Raw genomic sequence first — 9,029 nt, 5'->3', positions numbered from 1 at the left:
CACACACAGAGAGCATGGGCTCCTGAGTTCTCCTGAAAAAATATAGAATTAGAGTTGGATAAATGGAGATAAACTTGAATTTTTTCGCCAGGACTTATACAGGATACTAACCTCAACATCAAAATCTTCAATCCAAATCACAGTTCCATACCTAACACCTTGATTTTGGACATAATTGCCTGAATTGACTATTTCTACCAAGAACTAACAAGAAAAAAACTTCTAACAAACCAAAACCTGCAGAAGAAACACAGCGGAATCTGGAAATACCATCCGCAACCACACTGAGTGAGTAAAGTGCAGTCTGAACCTCCTTCTGAACGCTAAAAGTAAAAGACAATTATCTCTAGGGAATTTTGTTATATAAAGCTTAATAAATAAGGCTACAAAGTACCAAGCTGCTAGGAAAGAAACTGACCAACAACCTCAATTTTCTACTGGATCTTCGCAACTAGCTAACCGCAATCCTGGGTGACTACTCCTGGCTAGCGTTTCCATCCCGGAGCAAGCACCAATTCGCCTGAAGCTAGCTCGGCCAGGGCTCCTGTGCTACCACCGAAGCCCACTCCTGGGTTACAATATCCATACCCCTTCTACTGCCGGTACGGGGCACGGAACCCCACCGATCCTCTACGACTGGAATACCGACATTATCTGCCCGAGGATTCCAAAAGGCCCCTCAGGCGCGATGTCCGCTGAAGGCCCATTCTGCTAACCGGCCTGCTAGCTATCTAGAGCTACTTGGAACCCTACTAATTCCACGACTGATCTATCGACATCACCGCAAGATGAGGCAAAAACAGACTCACCCCCATCGCGACGTCCCCCAAAGGCTAACTTGCTAGCCCTGATCTGCTAACTGCTAGCTTGCCTGCCCCGGTCTGCTAACTGCTTGCCCCGGTCTGCCTACTGCTTGCATGCTAACCCGGCCTACTAACTGTTAGCATCGGCCTGCTAACTGTCTGAATCGCTTTGTCCCCAGTCAGCCCAACCAATCACTGGACCCATATGTTCACTTGGCTACGCATGCCTCTCTCTAATATCAATATGCCTCGTCCATTACTGTCCTGGTTAGTGATTACTGTCTTATTTCACTGTAGAGCCTCTAGCACTGATCAATATGCCTTAACCAACCATGTTGTTCCACCTCCTACATATGCGATGACATCACCTGGTTTAAACGTCTCTAGAGACTATATCTCTCTCATCATTACTCAATGTATGGTTTATGGGTTTATCTCCAATGTACTCACATCCTACCTTACCTTTGTCTGTACAATATGCCTTGAATCGATGCTATCGTGCCCAGAAACCTGCTCCTTTTACTCTTTGTTCCAAACATGCTAGACGGCCAGTTCGTATAGCCTTTAGCTGTACCCTTATCCTACTTCTCCTCTGTTCCTCTGGTGATGTGGAGGTTAATCCAGGTCCTGCAGTGCCTAGCTCCACTCCCACTCCACAGGTGCTCTCATTTGTTGACTTCTGTAACCTTAAAAGCCTTGGTTTCATGCATGTTAACATTAGAAGCCTAATCCCTAAGTTTGTTTTACTCACTGCTTTAGCACACTCTGCCAACCCGGATGTCTTAGCCGTGTCTGAATCCTGGCTTAGGAAAACCACCAAAAACCCTGAAATCACTAACTATAACATTTTCCGCCAAGATAGAACTGCCAAAGGGGACGGTGTTGCAATCTACTGCAAAGATAGCCTGCAGAGTTCTGTATTACTATCCAAGTCTGTACCCAAACAATTCGAGCTTCTACTTCTAAAAATGCACCTTTCCAGAAACAAGTCTCTCACTGTTGCCGCTTGCTATAGACCTCCCTCTGCCCCCAGCTGTGCCCTCGATACCATATGTGAACTGATTGCCCCCCATCTGTCTTCTGAGCTCGTGCTACTAGGAGACCTAAACTGGGACATGCTTAACACCCCGGCCATCCTACAATCTAAGCTTGATGCCCTCAATCTCACACAAATGATCAATGAACCTACAAGGTACAACCCCAAATCCGTAAACATGGGCACCCTCATAGATGTCATCCTAACTAACTCGCCCTCCAAATACACTTCTGCTGTTTTCAATCAAGATCTCAGCGATCACTGCCTCATAGCCTGCATCCGTAATGGGTCTGCAACCAAACGACCACCCCTCATCACTGTCAAACGCTCCCTAAAACACTTTTGCGAGCAGGCCTTTCTAATCGACCTGGCCGGGGTATCCTGGAGTGACATTGACCTCATCCCGTCAGTAGATGATGCCTGGCTATTCTTTAAAAGTGCCTTCCTCAACATCTTAAATAAGCATGCCCCACTCAAAAAATGTAGAACTAGGAATAGATATAGTCCTTGGTTCACTCCAGACCTGTCTGCCCTTGACCAGCACAAAAACATCCTGTGGCATTCTGCATTAGCATCGAATAGCCCCCGTGATATGCAACTTTCAGGGAAGTTAGGAACAAATATACACAGGCAGTTAGAAACGCTAAGGCTAGCTTTTTCAAACAGAAATTTGCATCCTGTTGTACTAACTCAAAAACGTTCTGGGACACTGCAAAGTCCATGGAGAATAAGAGCACCTCCTCCCAGCTGCCCACTGCTCTGAGGCTAGGAAACACTGTTACCACCGATAAATCCACTATAATTGAGAATTTCTATAAGCATTTCTCAACGGCTGGCCATGCTTTCCACCTGGCCAACCCTACCCCAGTCAACTGCTCGGCACCCTCCACAGCAACCCGCCGAAGCCCCCACCATTTCTCCTTCACCCAAATCCATTATTATTTGGGACCAAACCAACATTTGTTATTGAAGTAGAAGTCCTGGGAGTGCATTCTGACGAAGAACACCAAAGGTAATCAAACTTTTGTAATAGTAAATCGGAGTTTGGTGAAGGCTAAACTTGCTGGGTGTCTAAATAGCTAGCCCTGTGATGCCGGGCTATCTACTTAGAATATTGCAAAATGTGCTTTCACCAAAAAGCTATTTTAAAATCGGACATATCGAGTGCATAGAGGAGTTCTGTATCTATAATTCTTTAAATAATTGTTATGCTTTTTGTGAACGTTTATCGTGAGTAATTTAGTAAATTGTTAGTAAATTCGCCGGAAGTTTGCTAGTATGCTAGTATGCTAGTTCTGAACGTCACATGCTAATGTAAAAAGCTGTTTTTTGATATAAATATGAACTTGATTGAACAAAACATGCATGTATTGTATAACATAATGTCCTAGGTGGGTCATCTGATGAAGATCATCAAAGGTTAGTGCTGCATTTAGCTGTCTTCTGGGGTTTTGTGACATTATATGCTAGCTTGAAAAATGGGTGTCTGATTATTTCTGGCTGGGTACTCTGCTTACATAATCTAATGTTTTGCTTTCGTTGTAAAGCCTTTTTGAAATCGGACAGTGTGGTTAGATTAACGAGAGTCTTGTCTTTAAAATGCTGTAAAATAGTCATATGTTTGAGAAATTGAAGTAATAGCATTTCTAAGGTATTTGAATAACGCGCCACAGGATTCCACTGGCTGTTACGTAGGTGGGACGATTTGGTGCCACCTACCCTAGAGAGGTTAGCTCTACCTACATGTACGAATTACCTCAATTACCTTGACTAACCGGTGCCACCGCACTTTAACTCTGAACCGGTACCCCCTGTATATAGCCTCGCTATTGTTATTTTACTGCTGCGGTTTAATTATTTGTTACTTTTATTTTCTATTTTTACTTAACACTTATTTTTTTCTTAAAACTTCTTAAATCATTGTTGGTTAAGGGCGTGTAAGTAAGCATTTCACTGTAAGGTCTACACCTGTTGTTTTCGGCGCATGTGAAAAATAAAATTTGATTTGATATGATTAAAAGCCTGGGTTTTCTGCACGTTAACACTAGAATCATATTACCTAAAATGATTGAAAGTCTGGGTTCACAGCTACCATCCAGATGTGTTGGTCATTATTGAGAAGTGGTTAAGGATGAGTGTTTTGAATACTGATGTTATAACCTTTCTGGTTATAACCTTTTTCGGCAAGACAGATCTTCCAAAGGTGGGGGAGTGGCAATCTTTACCAAGGACCACTTTTAGTGCTCGTTTCTCTCCACCAAATCTGTCCCCAAGGAATTTGATTTGCTGGTTTTAAGCACTAAACATTCAAATAGCTCTTCGTTGACTGTTGCTGGGTGTTATCGTCCTCCATCAGCACCGGCCTGTACCCCACCTGCCCTAAACTCTCTCCTGGCCCCTTACACTAAGTCTGAATTTGTCCTGCTAGGTGACCTAAACTGGGACATGGTTAAACCACCTGACCAAGTCAATGGGACTCCCTAAATCTTTCTCAGATTATTACCAATCCCACAAGGTATGACTCCAAACAGCCAGAAAAGGCTACTCTCCTCTATGTTATCCTCACAAATAATCCTGATAGGTATCAGTCTGGGGTTTTCTGTTATGACCTTAGCGATCATTGTTTTACAGCCTGTTTTCGTAATGGCTGCTCAGTGAAACGACCTGTCCTGATTTGTCATAGACGCTTGGTAAAAAACTTTCATGAGCAACCCTACCTTCATGAACTGGCCTCTTTAAATTGGTATAGAATCAGCTTGATCCCCTCTGTCAAAGACGCTTGGACCTTCTTTTTTATATTTTCAGTGTTATTGTTAACAAACACGCCCCCATAAAGAAAATTTGAATTAAAAACAGGTTCAGCCCCTGGTTCGACCATGATCTTGCAGAGTTACTCCACCTCAATAATTGTATTTGGCAAATCGCTCGGCACCTGCATACTCTGACTGGCTCTCGTTCAGGCAAATGAGAAATAAGTTCACTCAGGCTATCCGGAAGGTCAAAGATAGTTACTTTAAGGAGCAGTTCTTTCTCTGTAGGTCTAACCCCAAGAAGTTCTGGAAAACGGTTAAAGACCTGGAGAATAAATCCTCCTCCTCACAGCTGCCCATGTCCCTTAAAGTTGATGATGCGGTTGTTACTGACAAGAAGCACATGGCTGAGATCTTTAATCACCACTTCATTAAGTCAGGATTCCTTTTTGATTCAGCCATGCCTCTTTGCCCGTCCAACATTTTCTTATCTCCAACCACTTCTAATGTGACTAGCCTGAATGCTCCTCCCTCTTTTCCCTATGCCCCGCTACAAAGTTTCTCCCTGCAGACGGTCACTGAGTCCGAGGTGCTCAAGCAGCTCCTGAAAATGGACCCCCAAAAAAACATCTGGGTCAGATGATTTAGACCCTTTCTTCTTTAAGGTTGCTGCCCCATCATCGCCAAGCCTATCTCTGATCTTTTTAACTTGTTATGGATAGGGGGCAGTATTTTCACGGCCGGATAAAAAACGTACCCGATTTAATCTGATTATTACTCCTGCCCAGAAACTAGAATATGCATATAATTATTAGCTTTGGATAGAAAACACTCCAAAGTTTCTAAAACTGTTTGAATGTTGTCTATATAACTGTCATCAGTCTGTTTTCTAACAAAGAGCAGTTGATATTTGGCTCAGAGCCCAACAGGCTGTGTAAGGTCATTGAAGTTGGGAAACTAATTATGATTAATTATTCCTGAACTGTGATTAATAATCTTCAACTAAAATGTAATCACAGACCATAATTGTGAAATCCAAGGTTAAAGGGGAAATCTGGGATTTTGCATGTTCACGATATCCCATTTTTAGTTCTTGTTTTATAAACTAGAACTATACCTACTCCTGGATATATTTAATATGGGTCTGTGAAACTGTCCAGAATGTAGACTATAATGTGATAATTATGCTTTCTGTTTTACAAATGAGGCATATTATTTTTATTTATTTATTAATCAATTTATTTATGGTCAGTCTACCAAAACAAATGGCGGTGTCACCTCTGTTGTTTTTCGAATCCCAGATTGCCTCTTTAAAGTTGCAAAATGACTACAAACTGTCAAACATGACATCACCCCTATTGTTAATCAGCACCTTCTGAGTGGCGAGACACCTGTGGGAATGGGACCATCATTAAAGTTAGAGATAACAGAGCCCTGTGGATCCTCCATTTGTCCACCTTTAACAGAATCATTACTATGGAGACCTCTCAACATGCTCATCTGATGCCATGAATTGGTTGCCATGGGCACCTCAAAGCACAGGTCATTGAGGTCACAGACTCACTACACAAAGTGACCTACCTCTTCTGTACTAGTGTGGTTTTTAATCAATTCTCTGCAAGATAATGTAATATCTTCTAATTAGGACATACTGCAGTCATTTTACCAATGTTTATAGTACATGCTTGATCATCATTACAGTTAACAGTTACATTCTCAAAATGCACAGAGAAGTATTACAGTTTTAGATTGGTTGTGTCTGAACATTGAAAGACATTTGTCATGGTTCATGTTATTGCTTCCAGAAGTCACTAATCCAGAAGTCAGTATGTCAATCAATATCAACACATTTGTCAAAAAACTACTGTAGCAAGACATTATTATAGTTAGTGTACAAACAGATAGAGTTACAGACCATTACATCACAGGACCTGGAAAGCAGGGGTTTGTAGGAGGGCCTGAGCAAGGTGCTGCAGACTCACCGATGTACAACTCACATTTCAAAAAGCATTTTTCTACGGCTGGCCATGCTTTCCACCTGGCTACCCCTACCCCGGTCAACAGCCCCCCCACAGCAACTTGCCCAAGCCTCCCCATGTCTCCTTCACCCAAATCCGAATAGCTGATGTTCTGAAAGAGCTGCAAAATCTGGACCCATACAAATCAGCCGGGCTAGACAATCTGGACCCTCTCTTTCTGAAATTATCCGCCGAAATTGTTGAAACCCCTATTACTAGCCTGTTTAACCTCTCTTTCGTATTGTCTGAGATCCCCAAAGATCGGTCATCCCCCTCTTCAAAGAGGGAGACACTCTAGACCCAAACTGCTACAGACCTATATCTATCCTGCACTGCCTTTCTAAGGTCTTTGTAAGCCAAGTTAACCTGTTTGGGATAGGGGGCAGTATTTTCACGGCCGGATAAAAAAACGTACCTGATTAAATCTGGTTACTACTCCTTCCCAGAAACTAGAATATGCATATAATTAGTCGATTTGGATAGAAAACACTCTAAAGTCTCTAAAACTGTTTGAATGGTGTCTGTGAGTATAACAGAACTCATATGGCAGGCCAAAACCTGAGAAGATTCCATACAGGAAGTGCCCTGTCTGACAATTTGTTTTCCTTCTGTTGCATCTCTATCGAAAATACAGCATCTGTGCTGTAACGTGACATTTTCTAAGGCTTCCATTGGCTCTCAGAAGGCGCCAGAAAGTGGAATGAGGTGTCTGCAGTCTCTGGGCGAAGAACAGCAGGAGATTTTGTTACTGGTCAGCCTGAGAACAGTGACACTGGAGATGCGCGTCCACGAGACTACTCCATTTTTTTCTTTCAGCCTTTGAATTAATACAACGTTGCCCGGTTGGAAAATTAGCGCTATTTTACGAGAAAAATAGCATAAAAATTTATTTTAAACAGCGTTTGACATGCTTCGAAGTACGTTAATGGAATATTTTGAATTTTTTTGTCACGAAATGCGCTCGTGCGCCACCCTTCGGATTGTGACCTGAACGCACAACTCGAACTGACTCGACCTTTTCCTCTCCCAAGCCCATTGGGGAGTTGCAGTGATGAGACAAGATCGTAATTGGATATCATGAAATTGGGGAGAAAAAGGGGGTAAAATAAAAATAAAAAATGTTTAGAAACATTTCTATTCCTATTTACAATAAAAAGTGACTCCAAAATGACACAATACATTATTTACAATTCATTTCTATTGGGCACAAAATAATGTGAAACACAACCGGAAAAAAACAGCAAATGCATCCAACAAATGTATAGAGTCACAAGCAATGTAGTCATTGCGTGCTATGAATATGAAACCAAAAACCTAACTTTTTACTACTTTAATACACATATAAGTGAATTTGTCCCAATAGTTATGGAGCTCACTGTATGTCTAAAATCAGTACTGACAAAGTATCAGGAATTTAGATAAGACCCAGATGCAGACTGTCGAAGTAACAATGTTTATTATATCAACAGTGGCAGGTGAAATAGTCATATGTTTGAAAAATTGAAGTTTTTGTATTTTTGAGGAATTTGTAATTCGCGCCACGCCTATCATTGGATATTGGAGCAGGTGTTCCGCTAGCGGAACGTCTAGATGTAAGAGGTTTTAATAAACACCCTTGAAACCGAGCTAATCATACTCTGTCCGTGTCTGATCTGTGTAAACGTCTTGACCAAACTCCCTGGTCTGCCACAAGTGGTGGAGAATGCGGGCAATCTGAAACGTGGCATGATCAGGGTTGACGTTTACGCAGCATCAGCATGGACGAGTTGATAGCTCGGTTCGTCCGGGCCCAACAAGCACAACAGGAGGTTCAGGAACGAATGCTGGAGGAACAGCGATTACAAAACATCCGCCTCATTGAGGAAATCAGGAAGCTGCAAGGAGGAGCATCTCCTGAATCACATCCCAACCAGTTTTTACTCAAACTAACGGAAGACGATGACGTCGAAACATACCTCTGTATGTTTGAATGGACAGCTCTACGGGAAGGATGGCCAAGGCCGAAGTGGGCCAGTCTGTTGGCCCCGTTCCTCTCAGGGAATGCCCAAAAGGCTTACTGGGACCTGAACGACGAACAGACGGCTAATTACGATGGACTCAAACGGGAGATACTCAGTCGCTACGGGTACAGCCTGGCCCATCAGGCTCAACAGTTCCACGACTGGAGGTTCGTAGCCGAAGCATCCCCCGAGCACAGATGAGCGACCTACTGCGCGTTACCAGGACATGGCTCCTAACCAACGTATCCACCCTCTCCACCCTCGACAAAGTGGTCCTGGATCGCTTCTTACGGGCGCTACCCTACGACATGAAGAGGGCAGCGAGTCTATGCGCGCCCCAGTCCTTGGAGGGCCTCCTGGAAGCAGTGGAGATGCATCATAACACACAGGCCCTGCTGAGTGGGATACGGGACGAATCGGTG

The sequence above is a fragment of the Salmo salar genome, chromosome 06 (genome assembly GCF_965601325.2).
Source record: "Salmo salar chromosome 06, fSalSal1, whole genome shotgun sequence".
Classification (NCBI taxonomy): domain Eukaryota; kingdom Metazoa; phylum Chordata; class Actinopteri; order Salmoniformes; family Salmonidae; genus Salmo; species Salmo salar.
The sequence above is the reverse complement of the archived record's forward strand: the minus strand, read 5'-3'. Positions refer to the sequence as shown.